This window comes from Rutidosis leptorrhynchoides, chromosome 3 (assembly GCF_046630445.1).
Source record: "Rutidosis leptorrhynchoides isolate AG116_Rl617_1_P2 chromosome 3, CSIRO_AGI_Rlap_v1, whole genome shotgun sequence".
Taxonomy (NCBI): domain Eukaryota; kingdom Viridiplantae; phylum Streptophyta; class Magnoliopsida; order Asterales; family Asteraceae; genus Rutidosis; species Rutidosis leptorrhynchoides.
The window spans coordinates 333,355,572-333,374,751 of NC_092335.1; positions in this window are offsets into that span (position 1 = coordinate 333,355,572).

Sequence of the window (19,180 nt, forward strand, 5' to 3'; positions counted from 1 at the left end):
TATAGGTGCCGTAGTTAGCTTTTTCTTCAATAATTGAAACGCCTTATCTTGTTCATCCTTCCATTCAAATTTCTTCCCTTTATGCGTTAATACAGTCAAGGGTTTTGCTATTTTGGAGAAATCTTGGATGAATCTTCTGTAGTAACTAGCCAATCCTAAAAATTGACGTATATGCTTCGGATTTTTTGGGGTTTCCCACTTTTCAACGGTTTCGATCTTTGCCGGGTCCACCTGGATACCTTCTTTGTTCACTATGTGACCGAGGAATTGAACTTCTTCCAACCAAAATGCAAACTTTGAAAACTTAGCGTACAGTTTTTCTTTCCTCAATACTTCTAGCACTTTTCTCAAATGTTCTTCGTGCTCTTGATCATTCTTTGAGTAAATAAGTATGTCATCGATGAAAACAATGACAAACTTGTCAAGATATGGCCCACACACTCGGTTCATAAGGTCCATGAACATAGCTGGTGCGTTAGTCAATCCAAACGGCATAACCATAAACTCGTAATGACCATAACGCGTCCTAAAAGCAGTTTTTGGAATATCATCCTCCTTTACTCGCATTTGATGATATCCAGAACATAAATCGATCTTCGAATAAATCGACGAGCCTTGTAGTTGATCAAATAAGTCGTCAATTCTCGACAGTGGATAACGGTTTTTTATGGTATGTTTGTTCAACTCTCTGTAGTCAATACACAACCTAAATGTACCATCCTTCTTCTTGACAAACAAAACAGGAGCTCCCCATGGTGATGTGCTTGGTCGAATGAAACCACGTTCTAATAGTTCTTGCAGTTGGCTTTGCAGTTCTTTCATCTCGCTGGGTGCGAGTCTATAAGGAGCACGATCTATTGGTGCAGCTCCTGGTACAAGATCTATTTGAAATTTAACATATCGATGTGGAGGTAGTCCCGGTAATTCTTTCGGAAATACATCGGGAAATTCTTTTGCGACGGGAACATCATTGATGCTCTTTTCTTCAGTTTATACTTTCTCGACGTATGCTAGAACAGCATAACAACCTTTTCTTATTAGTTTTTGTGCCTTCAAATTACTAATAAGATGTAGCTTCATGTTGCCCTTTTCTCCGTACACCATTAAGGGTTCTCCTTCTTCTCGTACAATGCGAATTGCATTTTTATAACATACGATCTCTGCTTTCACCTTCTTCAGCCAGTCCATGCCAACTATTACATCAAAACTCCCTAACTCTACTGGTATCAAATCAATCTTAAATATTTCGCTACCCAGTTTAATTTCTAGATTCCGGCATATATTATCTGCTGAAATTAATTTACCGTTTGCTAATTCGAGTAAAAATTTACTATCCAACGGCGTCAATGGACAACTTAATTTAGCACAAAAATCTCTACTCATATAGCTTCTATCCGCACCCGAATCAAATAAAACGTAAGCAGATTTATTGTCAATAAGAAACGTACCCGTAATAAGCTCCGGGTCATCCTGTGCCTCTGCCGCATTAATATTGAAAACTCTTCCGCGGCCTTGTCCATTCGTGTTCTCCTGGTTCGGGCAATTTCTAATAATGTGGCCCGATTTTCCACATTTATAACAAACTACATTGGCATAACTTGCTCCGACACTACTTGCTCCGCCATTACTCGTTCCGACACCATTTGTTCCTTTCGTTCTGTTAACCCCTGGTCCGTAGACCTCACACTTCGCCGCGCTATGACCAATTCTTTTACACTTGTTGCAAAATTTGGTGCAGAACCCCGAGTGATACTTTTCACACCTTTAGCATAGCTGCTTCTGATTGTTGTTGTTGTTACGGTTGTTATTGTTGTTGGGATGATTGTTGTAGTTATTGTTGTTATTGTTGTTGTTGTTGTTGTTGTTGTTGTTGTTGGGCCGTTTGTTGTGGTTGCGATTGATGTTGCGATTTTTGGGATAATTGTTGCGATTATTGTTGTAATTGCTGTTGTTGTTGTATTGGTGATTCTTATCACCGTTTTCCTCCCACTTTCTTTTGACTTGCTTCACATTGGCCTCTTCTGCAGTCTGTTCTTTAATTCTTTCTTCAATCTGGTTCACTAGTTTGTGAGCCATTCTACATGCCTGTTGTATGGAGGCGGGCTCGTGTGAACTTATATCTTCTTGGATTCTTTCCGGTAATCCTTTCACAAACGCGTCGATCTTCTCTTCCTCATCTTCGAATGCTCCCAGACACAATAGGCATAATTCTGTGAATCGTCTTTCATACGTGGTAATATCAAATCCTTGGGTTCGTAACCCTCTAAGTTCTGTCTTGAGCTTATTGACCTCGGTTCTGGGACGGTACATCTCGTTCATCAAGTGCTTGAATGCTGACCACGGTAGTGCGTAAGCATCATCTTGTCCCACTTGCTCTAGATAGGTATTCCACCATGTTAACGCAGAACCTGTGAAGGTATGCGTAGCGTACTTCAGTTTGTCCTCTTCAGTACACTTACTTATGGCAAACACCGATTCGACCTTCTCAGTCCACCGTTTCAATCCGATCGGTCCTTCAGTTCCATCAAATTCCAAAGGTTTGCAGGCAGTGAATTCTTTGTAGGTGCATCCTACACGATTTCCTGTACTGCTAGATCCAAGGTTATTGTTGGTATGTAGCGCAGCCTGTACTGCGGCTATGTTTGAAGCTAGAAAAGTACGGAATTCCTCTTCATTCATATTCACGGTGTGTAGAGTAGTCGGTGCCATTTCCTTCAAAATAGTCAAATGGAACAAGTTAATCATACAGAATATTAAGAGTAGTTAATAGTATTTCGTAGCATAATATGAACTCATTTAAAAAAGCTTTTTCTTCATATTAGCATTTTATAAGTTTAAATTCAGGTAGTACCTACCCGTTAAGTTCATACTTAGTAGCTAATATACAATTCAACTACTACAATTCTATATGAAAAACTGATTATAATAATATTTCGCGTTCAAGCTTTTATACAATATTTTACAAACTTACAATACCGCTTATTTTACATAAAGCATGAAATATAGCACACAATAACTTTGATACAAGATAGTTGTGAAGATAATTCTAGCTAGTACACAAGTCGTTCAGCAAAGGCAATAAAGACACGTAATTCATACGTCCAGAAAAAATTCATGCATTCTGGTTTTACTAGGACTACTTTCCATCCTTGGTCTTGTGGAACATAACCGTTATGGTCGTTGATAAGACAGCGTGTTGTAACGTCGTCAAAGGGACGAGGGTTACGTAATGACCAACAGTCTCGTAATAACCTAAAAACCTCATTTCTTACCCCAATTACCGACTCCGTCACTTGTGGGAACGTTTTTGTTTAATAGTTGTAGCCCGATGTTCTTTTTCTCACTTTGGTGAGAAGCGAACATTACTAACCCGTAAGCATAGCATGCTTCTTTATGTTGCATGTTAGCCGCTTTTTCTAAATCATGAAGTCCTATATTCGGATACATTGAGTCAAAATAATTTCTTAACCCGTTGCATAAAATAGCATTTGGGTTCCCCGCAATATATGCGTCAAAGTAAACACATCGTAACTTATGGGTTTCCCAATGTGATATCCCCCATCTTTCAAACGAAAGTCTCATATAAACCAAGACATTCTTGGAACGTTCTTCGAATGTCTTACAAACTGATTTCGCCGTAAATAGTTGTGCCGAAGAATTCTGACCGACTCTAGATAAGATTTCATCAATCATGTCTCCGGGTAGGTCTCTTAAAATATTGGGTTGTCTATCCATTCTGTGTTTTTATACTGTAAAATAGACAAGAGTTAGATTCATAAAAAAAAATACTTATTAATACAAGCAATTTTTACATATATCATAAAGCATAAGCACACTATATTACATATATTACACCACACGAATATAACTATCTTATTCCGACTCGCTCATTTCTTCTTCTTCGGTTTTGGTTCGTTTTGCCAAGTTTCTAGGGATATATGATGTTCCCCTAATACGAGCTGTCGTTTTCCACAACGGTTTAGAAAAACCTGATGGTTTAGAGGTTCCCGGGTCATTGTTACAACTTAAGGGCTTCGGGGGTTGACGATACATATAAAGTTCATCGGGGTTGGAATTAGATTTCTCTATTTTTATGCCCTTTCCCTTATTATTTTCTTTTGCCTTTTTAAATTCAGTTGGGGTAATTTCTATAACATCATCGGAATTCTCGTCGGAATCCGATTCATCGGAGAATTGGTAATCCTCCCAATATTTTGCTTCCTTGGCGGAAACACCATTGACCATAATTAACCTTGGTCGGTTGGTTGAGGATTTTCTTTTACTTAACCGTTTTATTATTTCCCCCACCGGTTCTATTTCCTCCTCCGGTTCCTCCTCTTCCGGTTCTGATTCTTCTTCCGGTTCTGATTCTTCTTCCGGTTCTTCTTCGGGAACTTATGAATCAGTCCAATATATATTCGACTCTTCATTATTATTAGGTGAGTCAATGGGATTTGTGCTAGAGGTAGACATATATCACACAATATCATACATACTAAGAGATTAATATATCACATAATATATACATGTTAATAATATATAGGTTCCAACAAAAATGTTAAGCAATCATTTTTAAAGAAAACACGGTCGAAGTCTAGACTCACTAATGCATCCTAACAAACTCGATAAGACACACTAATGCAAATTTTCTGGTTCTCTAAGACCAACGCTCGGATACCAACTAAAATGTCCCATTCTTATTGATTAAAAACGTTCCATATTAATTGATTTCGTTGCGAGGTTTTGACCTCTATATGAGACGTTTTTCAAAGACTGCATTCATTTTTAAAACAAACCATAACCTTTATTTCATAAATAAAGGTTTAAAAAGCTTTACGTAGATTATCAAATAATGATAATCTAAAATATCCTGTTTACACACGACCATTACATAATGGTTTACAATACAAATATGTTACATCGAAATCAGTTTCTTGAATGCAGTTTTTATACAATATCATACAAACATGGACTCCAAATATTGTCCTTATTTTAGTATGCAACAGCGGAAGCTCTTAGTATTCACCTGAGAATAAACATGCTTTAAACGTCAACAAAAATGTTAGTGAGTTATAGGTTTAACCTATATATATCAAATCGTAACAATAGACCACAAGATTTCATATTTCAATACACATCCCATACATAGAGACAAAAATCATTCATATGGTGAACACCTGGTAACCGACATTAACAAGATGCATATATAAGAATATCCCCATCATTCCGGGACACCCTTCGGATATGATATAAATTTCGAAGTACTAAAGCATCCGGTACTTTGGATGGGGTTTGTTAGGCCCAATAGATCTATCTTTAGGATTCGCGTCAATTAGGGTGTCTGTTCCCTAATTCTTAGATTACCAGACTTAATAAAAAGGGGCATATTCGATTTCGATAATTCAACCATAGAATGTAGTTTTACGTACTTGTGTCTATTTTGTAAATCATTTATAAAACCTGCATGTATTCTCATCCCAAAAATATTAGATTTTAAAAGTAGGACTATAACTCACTTTCACAGATTTTTACTTCGTCGGGAAGTAAGACTTGTCCACTGGTTGATTCACGAACCTATAACAATATATACATATATATCAAAGTATGTTCAAAATATATTTACAACACTTTTAATATATTTTGATGTTTTAAGTTTATTAAGTCAGCTGTCCTCGTTAGTAACCTACAACTAGTTGTCCACAGTTAGATGTACAGAAATAAATCGATAAATATTATCTTGAATCAATCCACGACCCAGTATATACGTATCTCAGTATTGATCACAACACAAACTATATATATTTTGGAATCAACCTCAACCCTGTATAGCTAACTCCAACATTCACATATAGAGTGTCTATGGTTATTCCGAAATATATATAGATGTGTCGACATGATAGGTCGAAACATTGTATACGTGTCTATGGTATCTCAAGATTACATAATATACAATACAAGTTGATTAAGTTATGGTTGGAATAGATTTGTTACCAATTTTCCCGTAGCTAAAAAGATTAAAAATATCAAATCTTGTTTAACCCATATCTTCTTCATTTTAAATCCGTTTTGAGTGAATCAAATTGCTATGGTTTCATATTGAACTCTATTTTATGAATCTAAACAGAAAAAGTATAGGTTTATAGTCAGAAAAATAAGTTACAAGTCATTTTTGTAAAGGTAGTCATTTCAGTCGAAAGAACGACGTCTAGATGACCATTTTAGAAAACATACTTCCACATTGAGTTTAACCATAATTTTTGGATATAGTTTCATGTTCATAATAAAAATCATTTTCTCAGAATAACAACTTTTAAATCAAAGTTTATCATAGTTTTTAATTAACTAACCCAAAACAGCCAGCGGTGTTACTACGACGGCGTAAATCCGGTTTTACGGTGTTTTTCGTGTTTCCAGGTTTTAAATCATTAAGTTAGCATATCATATAGATATAGAACATGTGTTTAGTTGATTTTAAAAGTCAAGTTAGAAGGATTAACTTTTATTTGCGAACAAGTTTAGAATTAACTAAACTATGTTCTAGTGATTACAAGTTTAAACCTTCGAATAAGATAGCTTTATATGTATCAATCGAATGATGTTATGAACATCATTACTACCTCAAGTTCCTTGGATAAACCTACTGGAAATGAGAAAAATAGATCTAGCTTCAAAGGATCCTTGGATGGCTTGAAAGTTCTTGAAGCAGAATCATGACACGAAAACAATTTCAAGTAAGATTTCCACTCGAAATAAGATTGTTATAGTTATAGAAATTGAATTAAAGTTTGAATATAATTATTACCTTGTATTAGAAAGATAACCTACTATAAGTAACAAAGGTTTCTTGATCTTAGATGATTACTTGGAATGGATTTAGAAAACTTGGAAGTAAACTTGCAATCTTGGAAGTATTCTTGATTTTATGAAACTAGAACTTTTGGAATTTATGAAGAACACTTAGAAATTGAAGATAGAAATTGAGAGAGATTAATTAGATGAATAAAATTGAAGAATGAAAGTGTTTGTAGGTGTTTTTGGTCGTTGGTGTATGGATTAGATATAAAGGATATGTAATTTTGTTTTCATGTAAATAATTCATGAATGATTACTCATATTTTTATAATTTTATGAGATATTTTATGCTAGTTGCCAAATGATGGTTCCCACATGTGTTAGGTGACTCACATGGGCTGCTAAGAGCTGATCATTGGAGTGTATATACCAATAGTACATACATCTAAAAGCTGTGTATTGTACGAGTACGAATACGGGTGCATACGAGTAGAATTGTTGATGAAACTGAACGAGGATGTAATTGTAAGCATTTTTGTTAAGTAGAAGTATTTTGATAAGTGTCTTGAAGTCTTTCAAAAGTGTATGAATACATATTAAAACACTACATGTATATACATTTTAACTGATTCGTTAAGTCATCGTTAGTCGTTACATTAAATGTTGTTTTGAAACCTTTATGTTAACGATCTTGTTGAATGTTGTTAACCCATTGTTTATTATAACAAATGAGATGTTAAATTGTTATATTATCATGATATTATGATATATAATATATCTTAGTATGATATATATATACAGTTAAATGTCGTTACAACGATAATCGTTACATATATGTCTCGTTTCGAAATCATTAAGTTAGTAGTCTTATTTTTTACATATGTATTTCATTGTTAATACACTTAATAATATATTTACTTATCATTTAACATAATTAAACAAGTGTATCAATATCTTAATATGATTCATATGTACCTAGTAAGACGTTGTTATAACGATAATCGTTATATATATTGTTTTCGAGTTTCTTAAATTAATAGTCTCATTTTTATGTATATAACTCATTTTTAAAATACCTAATGAGATACATACTTATAATAAAATCATGTTAACTATATATATAACCATATATATGTCATCGTATAGTTTTTACAAGTTTTAACGTTCGTGAATCACCGGTCAACTTGGGTGGTCAATTGTCTATATGAAACCTATTTCAATTAATCAAGTCTTAACAAGTTTGATTTCTTAACATGTTGAAAACACTTAATCATATAAATAACAATTTCATTTAATATATTTATAAACATGGAAAAGTTCGGGTCACTACAACAAGGATCACTCTATGCCACAAGTAGCGGTGATGTTTGTAGTCTTTATATGCTATCTTTAATTATAACCTTTACGTTAGGTGCTTATATACATATATTCATTAATTCGATTTTAATTTTAATTCCTATATATTAATTCATAAAAATATTTTTATAATTTTTAGTAACATATATTACTAATTATAACATGTTATTTATTTTATTTTTAATTACATATAATTTATAACATTATTTACATGTTTTAGTAAAAAAAATAAAATAATAAATCGAAGTAAAAAGTAAAAAGTAAAAAAGAATACTTACTAGTAGTAATTCTTCAAAGAGAGAATGAGAGAAATTTTGGTGTGAGTTTGAATGAGAAATGAGGGGTATTTATACTTGAAAAAATTAGGTAAAAAGAATAAAATAATTAAAAGAAAAAGAAATATTTTAATTTTTAATTGGATTTTAAAATTCAAAAGTATTAAATGTTAGGTCATGGGATAATGCACAAAATAAAATAATAAAAGTAGTTTTTCCATTATAATTTTTTAATTAAAAAGTATTTTATTTATTTATTTATATATTTTTTTTAAATTCATTTATTTTAAGGATTTTTTTTTATATAAATAAACAAATTGATTTAGTGTTTTTCCAAGAATATTTGTCAATATTTTTTTTATTTAATTAATAAATACAAATTTTGCATAAAATAATAAATAATTCGGTATTTTGTATTTTTAATAATAATTATGATTTTAATTATTAAACTATAGTTTTAGTAAGTTTGTAAATATTATTACATTTATATATAATTGGATTTATTATATAGTTAAATATATAATACATTAACTAAATAATAAAAGTGATACAAAGTTTATATACTTAGTTAAATTATGTCAAATTATATAAATTAATAATATATTATTTATTTAAGCGTACATTGTGGACTAAAAATTACTATTCGATCAATATTTAATTGCATATAACAACCCTTAATACATATAGTCAGGCTGATAACCCTAGGGTTAATTCAGTAAATTTAGAAGTCGAAAAGTGAGGGTTGTTACAACTATCATGAAGATATGTTCTCGATATATTTGGAGATTAGATAGAATGTAAGAGTCGTGTAACATGGCACATGATGACGGTATGGTCTGTGAATCATCACGTTCTATTAGAAACTCAGCATGACTTACTGTAATATAATCACGTTGATCAAGTGTCATTATATTATACTAACTCTTGCTTCAATTCCCAACACTACTTCAAAAACATTCATATTTTAAGTTCTAATTTTTTTTTTCAGAATTTAGAAAGTAACACAGTTTCCTTTCCGATGTATCACTAATATCACGAAGAGATAAAGGATTTCAGATAAGAATAGTTATGAAAATATCTTCAGAATATCGAAGATATTTATAATGAAAGATACGATGATATCTTAGAATTTCTAATATCGATGGATGATGATGAAGTTTTGTCCGTAAAAGTGAGGAGTCGGGAGCAAGTTATTAATTAATGACTTCAGTAGATACTGAATCATTTGGATTCTTTGAAGGCAGGTTTAGTCTTTGTGATTTGTCCACATCCTCCTTCATGGTTTGCTCAATCCATTTTTTAGTTCCAACATTTCTGAGCCTTGCCAACATACAATTCTTTATCATCAAACTTTTGGCTCTTAAGGTCGTTTACAGTTTTTGTTGCTTCACTCAAATTTTCAAAATTCAGAGTATTGATTCGCAGACTGGGTGCTTTTTAGAATTTCAGAATAGAAGGTCATTATTCTAAGAGATAAATGTGATATGTATACATATAACTGTTAATGTAGACATGCTACGAGATTTCTAAATACTGATTGCTAATTCCCGATAATTGATGTGGTAATTCTCGTTATAAGATGTGGATGAGTATATGAATAGGTTTTAACGAACAAATATAATGGTTCTTCGGAGAGACTTAAGCCAATAATTAATGAAGTTGTTGGTAAGTTTACTACTAATGTGATGGGGTATAAAAGGTTCCCCGGTAACGATGACGAAAAGGCAAACATATATATCAAGGTTATAATAAGGCAAATTCGAATGAAAAGTCGAAATTGATTTGCTGGAGCTGTGACAAAATTGGCTATTTTTGAAAAGGGATTGAAAAGTTATTTTCGGTAATAACAACACCAAAGGAGTTAGTACAGATACGTGTCAAACGTTTACTCAGGTTCCGAGAGTTTTTCAGGTGTATAACTAGAACTAGAGTACATAATCTCTAAAACATTAGAGATTACATAATCGCCATGAAGGACGAAGATAATTGATGTAGAACGATACGTAGAATGATTATTATACTCGAGGTACATAATGAGATGTTGAGGCATGTGATGTTGACACTTGGGTTGTTGGTGGTACTGTTGGTGTCGGTGATTGTGACGACCCGAGAATTTTCGACTAAATTTAAACTTGATCTTTAAATGATTTTGACACGATAAGCAAAGTCTGTAATGTTAAGTCCTAAAGTATATGAACTGTTCTCATGAAATCATTTGGCTTAGACCATTTCCGACGATTCACGAACATTTGTTGTAAATAGATATGCGTGTATATATATATATATATATATATATATATATATATATATATATATATATATATATATAATTTTAAAATTTTAAATTTATATAATAAATTGATATAATAAAATACAATTTAATCATTTGAGTTAAAAATGTAAAAATACATATATTCAAAGTTGTTATTAAAATGAATATATATACACACATATATATATAGGATTTCTGTAGCTAATTATGATTATATGTATATTATAATATATATAAGATATTTAAAAATTAAGTAATCAAAATATGATTTAGATAGTTATTAAATATTACGTAGTTAATAATATGTAATCTCAACATATTAAGCTTACTTACAAATTAAAATATAAAAATCTCTATTATTAACACTTTCATTAAAATAAATAGTAATAACAGTATCAATAGAATTATTATTTATAACATATAGAAATGAAATTTGATATAATTTTTATATTTTTATTATTACTATTATTATCAATAATAATGTTAATATGATTATTAGTAATTAGTAATATAAATAATATTATTGTCATCATTTTTACTATGATTATTATTGAACTTATTAAAAATTAACATTTTAATCATTGTTATTTATTAATAGAATTAGTGATATTGTTTTTATTACTAATATTTGTATTATTACTACTATTCATGTTATTATTATCATTAATAATATTAATATAATTATTATAACTAGTATTGTTATTAGTATAATTAAAAAGATCGTTATTATCATTTTTTATTATCTTCATTATTAACTAAGTTATCAAAATTATCATTATCATATTATTATTTATCATTTATTTTACTAGTCTATTTATCAACAATATTATTGCTAGTAGTAATATTATAAATTATAAAGAATATTATTAATAGTATTAAGATATTTGTTAATTATCAAAACTTATGAATTATTATGTATATATATAAATAGGTATATATAAATAGATATATATAAATCAGATATACATAAATACATTTATATAAAATACGATTATATATAGATATTATATCAATATATATATATATATATATATATATATATATATATATATATATATATATATATATATATACAGCTAGTTATAAAAAAAATACCGTATCTTACATATATATACAAGACAAATACGTATTTCGTTTAACATCACCATCAAAATATATTTTCCTGTCTGTGATTTTGATAAGAGCCGATCTCAATTTCACAATATAACAAGAATCAATACAGTGGACATCAATTTTTTTATATTTTTTTATTTTTTTCTGCTGTCCTTACGATTCTTCCTGTCATCCATATTAAGCTATAAAATAATCGATCGTCCTTTGTTTTCCTATCACAATTATTCAGAAACCAATAACAAATTATTCCATATCATTTATCTACTGCAACGAGAGAAGGAAAACAGAGAATGAAGAGGAAACAGACTCGCTACTCTGCCATTTAACTTTTTTAACCAAAACACAAATTCAAATTAAGTTTCAAAAAGCAATATTGCAGAGTTGTTAGGAATAAGCTATTCAAATTATCTGTAAGTTTTCAGCCATTAATTTCTTGTATCGAGCTTGAATTTTGCAGTCAAAATTTATTTTCTAAAAGTCAAACGAACTGATCATGGTTAAATTCAAGCTTGTTGTGATGTTATAAGTTGAATTGATGAAGCAGATAGTTTATAATAATGATTTGAAACCACTTTCATGTTATAAAGGTGGTCTAAAATTTTCTTAAAATTGGAATTTGATTTCGAGTTCATGATGAACCGTAACCAAACTACTTCAGCTATTTTTTTTATTTTTTTTATTTATTCTTTTCTGTTTTAAACTAAATCAAACTCTAAATGATTGTTGTTATTATTGAAATCCTAATTTAAGAAATTAAACTAGTTACGAAGCTGAGGAATTCTGATCTACTGATTTAGTGTACAAGAAGATGAACACTATAAATATATGAGTTATAATCAAATCAAGGGGAATTAAAAACAGAATACGGGCATCAGCCCAGTTGGTTAAGTGGGCTGTCGGGTTTTAAAAGGTCGCGGGTTCGAGTCCCTCCAGTGGCGAATTTTTTTGGTTTCTTCAAAGGTTGTAACTATTCTTCATTATTATTATTATTATTATTATTATTATTATTATTATTATTATTATTATTATTATTATTATTATTATTATTATTATTATTATTATTATTATTATTATTATTATTATTATTATTATTATGTGTTTATTGTTACTTACTAATATTAATGTATTACTAACTATTATCATTATTATTAATAACATAGTCATAAAAATTATTATGATTAATATAGTTTATATTATTAACATTTCTAATATTATTAGTATTAACATTATTATTACTATTAGTATTATTATTATTGTATTACTATTGTTATTACTAAGTATTGTGATTAAGATTATAGTTATGTTACTACTAACATGAATATTATAAACATTATTAACATTAAAACAAGTAATATTACTATTATCATTAGTATTAAGACTAGTATTAGTGTTAAGCAGTAATTATATTATTGTTATTTCCTAAATTTAAATCTGAAGATATTAGAATATTCGGAAGAGAGTCATGAAATAAAAATATTATAAGTAATTCATGAATTAAGTATAATATAATTAAGATTAAGTAAAAATCATGATTAAAAGTATTGTCATAAAGTTAATTAAAAATCTCGAATATGAAAATAATACAAACTATTATATTTATCAATAATATTAGTATTGGTAACATTTAGAATTTTTACTATTAACAAATGTATTAATATTAAGATAGCCACTTGTAATAAAATTGTTATTGTTATCATTATTATTATTAAGTATTAGGTATTGTTATCAAAATTATTATTTTCATTACCATTACTATTAAATTATTCACTTTATTAAAAACTACTGATATAATCACTATTATGAGATTTATTATTTAAACTTATCATTAATATCCTTACTAATAAAATTATAAATAATATCATCATATTTATTAGTATTATCACTACTAATATTTCAAATATTATCTTAGTATTACTAAAGTACTGTTTTAACAAACAAATATATATATAAATATATTTATTACATATAACATAACACAATTTAATAATTTCATAAAATGAATATAAGTTATTAATATAAAAATTATATCACTAATAATAATATATATAATTGTTCGATTACAAGTATGTGTATTAATATATATACCCAAATTATATAGGTTCGTGAATCCGAGGCTAACCCTGCATTGTTCAATGTCGTCATATGTATTTTTACTACAAAATACAGTATTGTGAGTTTCATTTCCCTTTTTACCCTTTATATTTTTGGGCTGAGAATACATGCGCAATTTTTTATAAATGTTTTACGAAATAGACACAAGTAATTGAAACTACATTATATGAGTGAATGATCGAAGCCGAATATGCCCCTTTTGCTTGGTAACCTAAGAATTAGTAAACCGATCTACTAATTGACGCGAATCCTAAAGATAGATCTATTGGGCCTAACGAACCCCATCCAAAGTACCGGATGCTTTAGTACTTCGATGTTGTTTTTATCATGTCCGAAGGATTTCCCGGAATGATAGGGGATATTCTTATATGCATCTTGTTAATGTCGGTTACCAGGTGTTCACCATATGAATGATTATTTTTGTCTCTATGCATGGGACGTATATTTATGAGAACTGGAAATGAAAATCTTGTGGTCTATTAAAATTATGGAAATGATTATTTATGATAAACTAATGAACTCACCAACCTTTTGGTTGACACTTGAAAGCATGTTTATTCTCAGGTACGAAAGAAATCTTCCGCTGTGCATTTACTCATTTTAGAAATATTACTTGGAGTCATTCATGGCATATTTCAAAAGACGTTGCATTCGAGTCGTCGAGTTCATCAAGATTATTATTAAGTCAATTATAGTTGGATATATTATGAAATCGTATGCATGCCATCAACTTTCGTTGTAAAGAAAGATTGTCTTTTAAAATCGAATGCAATGTTTGTAAAATGTATCATATAGAGGTCAAGTACCTCGCGATGTAACCAAATGTAATGTATTCGTCCAGATGGATTAGGACGGGTCGCTTCAGTTGGTATCAGAGCGGTGGTCTTAGCGAACCAGGTCTTGCATTAGTGTGTCTAACTGATAGTTGTTAGGATGCATTAGTGAGTCTGGACTTTGACCGTGTTTACATGTCAAAAGTTTTGCTTATCATTTAGTGTCAAAAATTATTTGCTTATCATTCTTAAAGTCTAGACACGTCTTACTACCTCTATTGCATAGACAGTGTATTGATAAATTCATATCTTAGCGTATCTATTATTGTTACCTTTGCCTGACAGCTTCCGTAGATTCCTCCGTAACTTATGGGATTTTAGTATTATATATGCATATGTAAATTATGTATTGCAGGGTACTAATCTACATCCTATAATCTATTTCTTATCGAAAATCCTTCATCTGATCGTTCGAGATGAATCCCTCAACCAGTTCGAATTCCTCGGATTTCGACAGCTATTCTGACATGGAGTTTCACCTAAGCTCCGAAAGCAGTGTCACCAGAAGGAATCAACCAATCATCCATCCCCAATTCATCTGATAGGTTCGTAGTCGACTTAATCAATGGAGACACGAAGAAGGCAATTGTAACGACCCGGAAATTTCCGACCAAATTTAAACTTAACCTTTATATGTTTCCGACACGATAAGCAGAATTTGTAATGTTGAATCTTAAAAAGTTTGGAACTACATTCATGTAATCAATTACCCTTTGACCATGTTTAACGATTCACGAACAATTATGTGTATATAGATATGTATATATAATATATAATATTAACTGAAAACATTAACAAAGTATTAGATATATGATACTTTACATGAACATATTTGTTTCGATATATTTATCGACAGAATTAAGAGATAATATCAAATGATTGAATTATCAGATACATTATGATATGATTACGGGCCTATGTTATGAGGTCCACTGTGATTTAAGAAATCTATTCTTTTTGACAACTCATTACTTAACCAGTATGATAAAGATAACGATATTTATATTTTATTTTATTAAATATATATAACGATTTAAATTAATATTATATATTTTTATACGCGTATTATACGTACATAGTTTTATACTTTTACTATACTTTAACTTTACCTTTACTTTACTTTTACTTTACTTTAACTTTAATAATTCATACTTTAATAATTCACTTTAATAATTCATACTTTAATAATTCACTTTAATAATTCATACTTTAATAATTCACTTTAATAATTCATACTTTAATAATTCACTTTAATAATTCATACTTTAATAATTCACTTTAATAATTCAAAAATCTATTATAAATAGAATTCAATAGGTTTCATTATTTCATAGAAACTTGAAAATATATTTCTCTAAACTCTCTCAATCGAATTACATATATATATATTTACTTAGTACTATTTCAAGATATTATTAGTATACATAAAATACTACGACGGAGTTATATTTAGACGATTTCAAAATAAGTTTTCAAATGGGATATAGCTAAGGAAATTATGGATTATAGCTATGAAGGTTATGGGTATTGATCGAGGGTATTGCTCGTGAGGTCAACCTAACGTTTATCATTTTCGTTGCGTCTACGTACTTTCCTGCAATATTGAATCACAATATTGATACGTGAGCATTCATATCTTATCTTTTATATATTAATAGTGTATCCCTGACTAGTGCTCGAGTATATATGATTATACATGTTTGTATGCTTAGTTTCGTCGTTAAATAGTTTATGATAAATCACGAATTTGATACATATGCTACTGAGATAAGTTATATGATATGCATGTCGTTGAAAAGCTGAAAAAAAAAATTAATAACTTTTCATTTAGAAATCGTGTGGTTTCGATGAACGGATTAAAAGATATGGTCAACTGAATTATCATTAATTTTAATATTATTATTAAAACGATTATTATAACTGTTATCAGTTGATGTTATTACTAAAATTATCTTTATTACTAAAAATTAATATTTTTATTGAAACTATCATTTTATTATTTTTATCATTATTATTATTATCAATATTATTTTATCAAATAAATATGCGTACAAAGATATTTTTACCACACGTAATGTAATTACATTAATAATACATACCACTATATTTTTATGATATTAAGTGAATTTTATAAATTTTATTACTTGAGATATATAAAAGTATATTTTTATCATATATGAATTTTAATATAAATTTTTATTTATTAATAAATGACTTGTATTATTTAGTATAATAAGATCTGATAAATATATTTAAATATATAAAACTACTATATATAAGTTATATACTAAACATGTATAGATTTTGAAAGTCATTTTGGGTCAAGTTGACTTTTGTTGACTTTTGCATGTCGGTCTCGAGCATTAGGATTGTGATACACTACGACTTGACCTAAATTGTTAGACAGATATTGACCAACATATAAATATATATATTTAATATAGGTTCGTGAATCCGAGACAAACTCTGCACTTGTTCAGTGCCGTCATATACATAATTGCTACAAAATACAGTATTGTGAGTTTCATTTGCTCCCTTTTTATATATATTTTTGGGCTGAGAATACATGCGCTGATTTATAAATGTTTTACGAAATAGACACAAGTACTAAAACTAATTCTATGTGGGTTTAAACCAGAAATATACCCTTAGCTTGGTAACATTAAACTACTTGTCTATGTACGGTAGGCGCGAATCCTAAAGATAGATCTATTGGGTCTGACAAACCCCATCCTGACTATGGGATGCTTTAGTACTTCGAGGTTATTTTAAACACACCTGATCTGGTGTACTTCAGAGGGTAAAACATGAACGTTAAAGCTTGTTACCGGGTGCCTACAACTTATAGAATACTTTTATACACTTGCGAGTGTACGGATATTTATAGAAACTGAAATCTTGTGGTCTATTACTATTACGGAAATGATGGATTATTATAAACTAATGAACTCACCAACCTTTTGGTTGACACTTTAAAGTATGTTTATTCTCAGGTATTAAAGAAATCTTCCGCTGTGTATTAGCTCATTTTAAGGATATTACTTGGAGTCATTCATGGCATATTTTGAAAGACGTTGCATTCGAGTCATTGAGTTCATCAAGATTATTATTAAGCCAATTATAGTTGGATGTATTATGAAATGGTGTGCATGCCGTCAACTTTCGTTGTAAAGAAAGTTTGTCTTTTAAAAACGAATGCAATGTTTGTAAAATGTATCATATAGAGGTCAAATACCTCGCGATGTAATCAACTATTGTGAATCGTTTATAATGTATATGAACGGGTCCTTTCAGTTGGTATCAGAGCGGTGGTCTTAGCGAACCAGGTCTTGCATTAGTGTGTCTAACTGATAGTTGTTAAGATGCATTAGTGAGTCTGGACTTCGACCGTGTTTGCATGTCAAAATTTTTGCTTATCATTTTTAGTCGGAAATCATCTACTTACCATCCTTAGGAAATTACCTGCTTATCATTCTTAAGTCTAGTTTTCCTACATTTATTTCATAATAGTGTATAGACGAATTCTTATCTTAGCAAATCTGTTACTGTGAACTTTGACTAACATCTTTCAAAGATTCCTCCGTAATTTATGGGATTTTGGTATTATATATACATATGTAAATTATGTATTGAAGAATACCAAATCTAAATTCTACAATCTATTTCATACCAAAAAAATTCTTTCCCTGACCATACAAGATGGATCCCTCAACCAGTTCGAGTTCCTCGGATTCCGACAGCTATGCCGATATGGATTTCCACATGAGCTCCGAAAGCAGCATGACCGGAATGAATCAACCAATTAGCCATCATCTATTCTGGATGAATTGGGGATGGGTTCGTAATCTACTTAACCATTGGAGACAAGAAGAAGGCGATCCCTTTCATCCACCACATTGCCCTCTTGGCAATGAACCTGAAGCACTTACCGGCGAACCTGTCCGAAACACCATTTTCTCTCTCATTTCCAGAGTATCTCGTCATGATTGTATACTACACCAAATTCTAGATCTTATTTATCCGCTCGCCCGAACCGACAATTACCCCGGTGTAATAGAAGAAGTCAACGAGCTTCGCGCTCGGGTAGTGGCTTTGGAGAATATGGTGCAAAGATTACAAACACCAGCAGCAGCACCAACAGCATAACCAGTACCGCCATCAACAGTACCATTACCACCACCAACAAAAACCGCATCGCAAACCTCAACTTCACAATCTGTCCCACGAGCATCGACATCATACGCCATGTAGATACCAAGGAATACCACAACGATGAAGTATTGATTCATAACTTCATTGGGGAAACATTCTACGGCGATTATGTAATTTCTAAAGTTTAGACATTATCTATCCTCGCCTTAACCATAAATCAAATGAGTTTAATTTAATATTAACTCATTAAATCAATATTACATCTGAAGAAATAT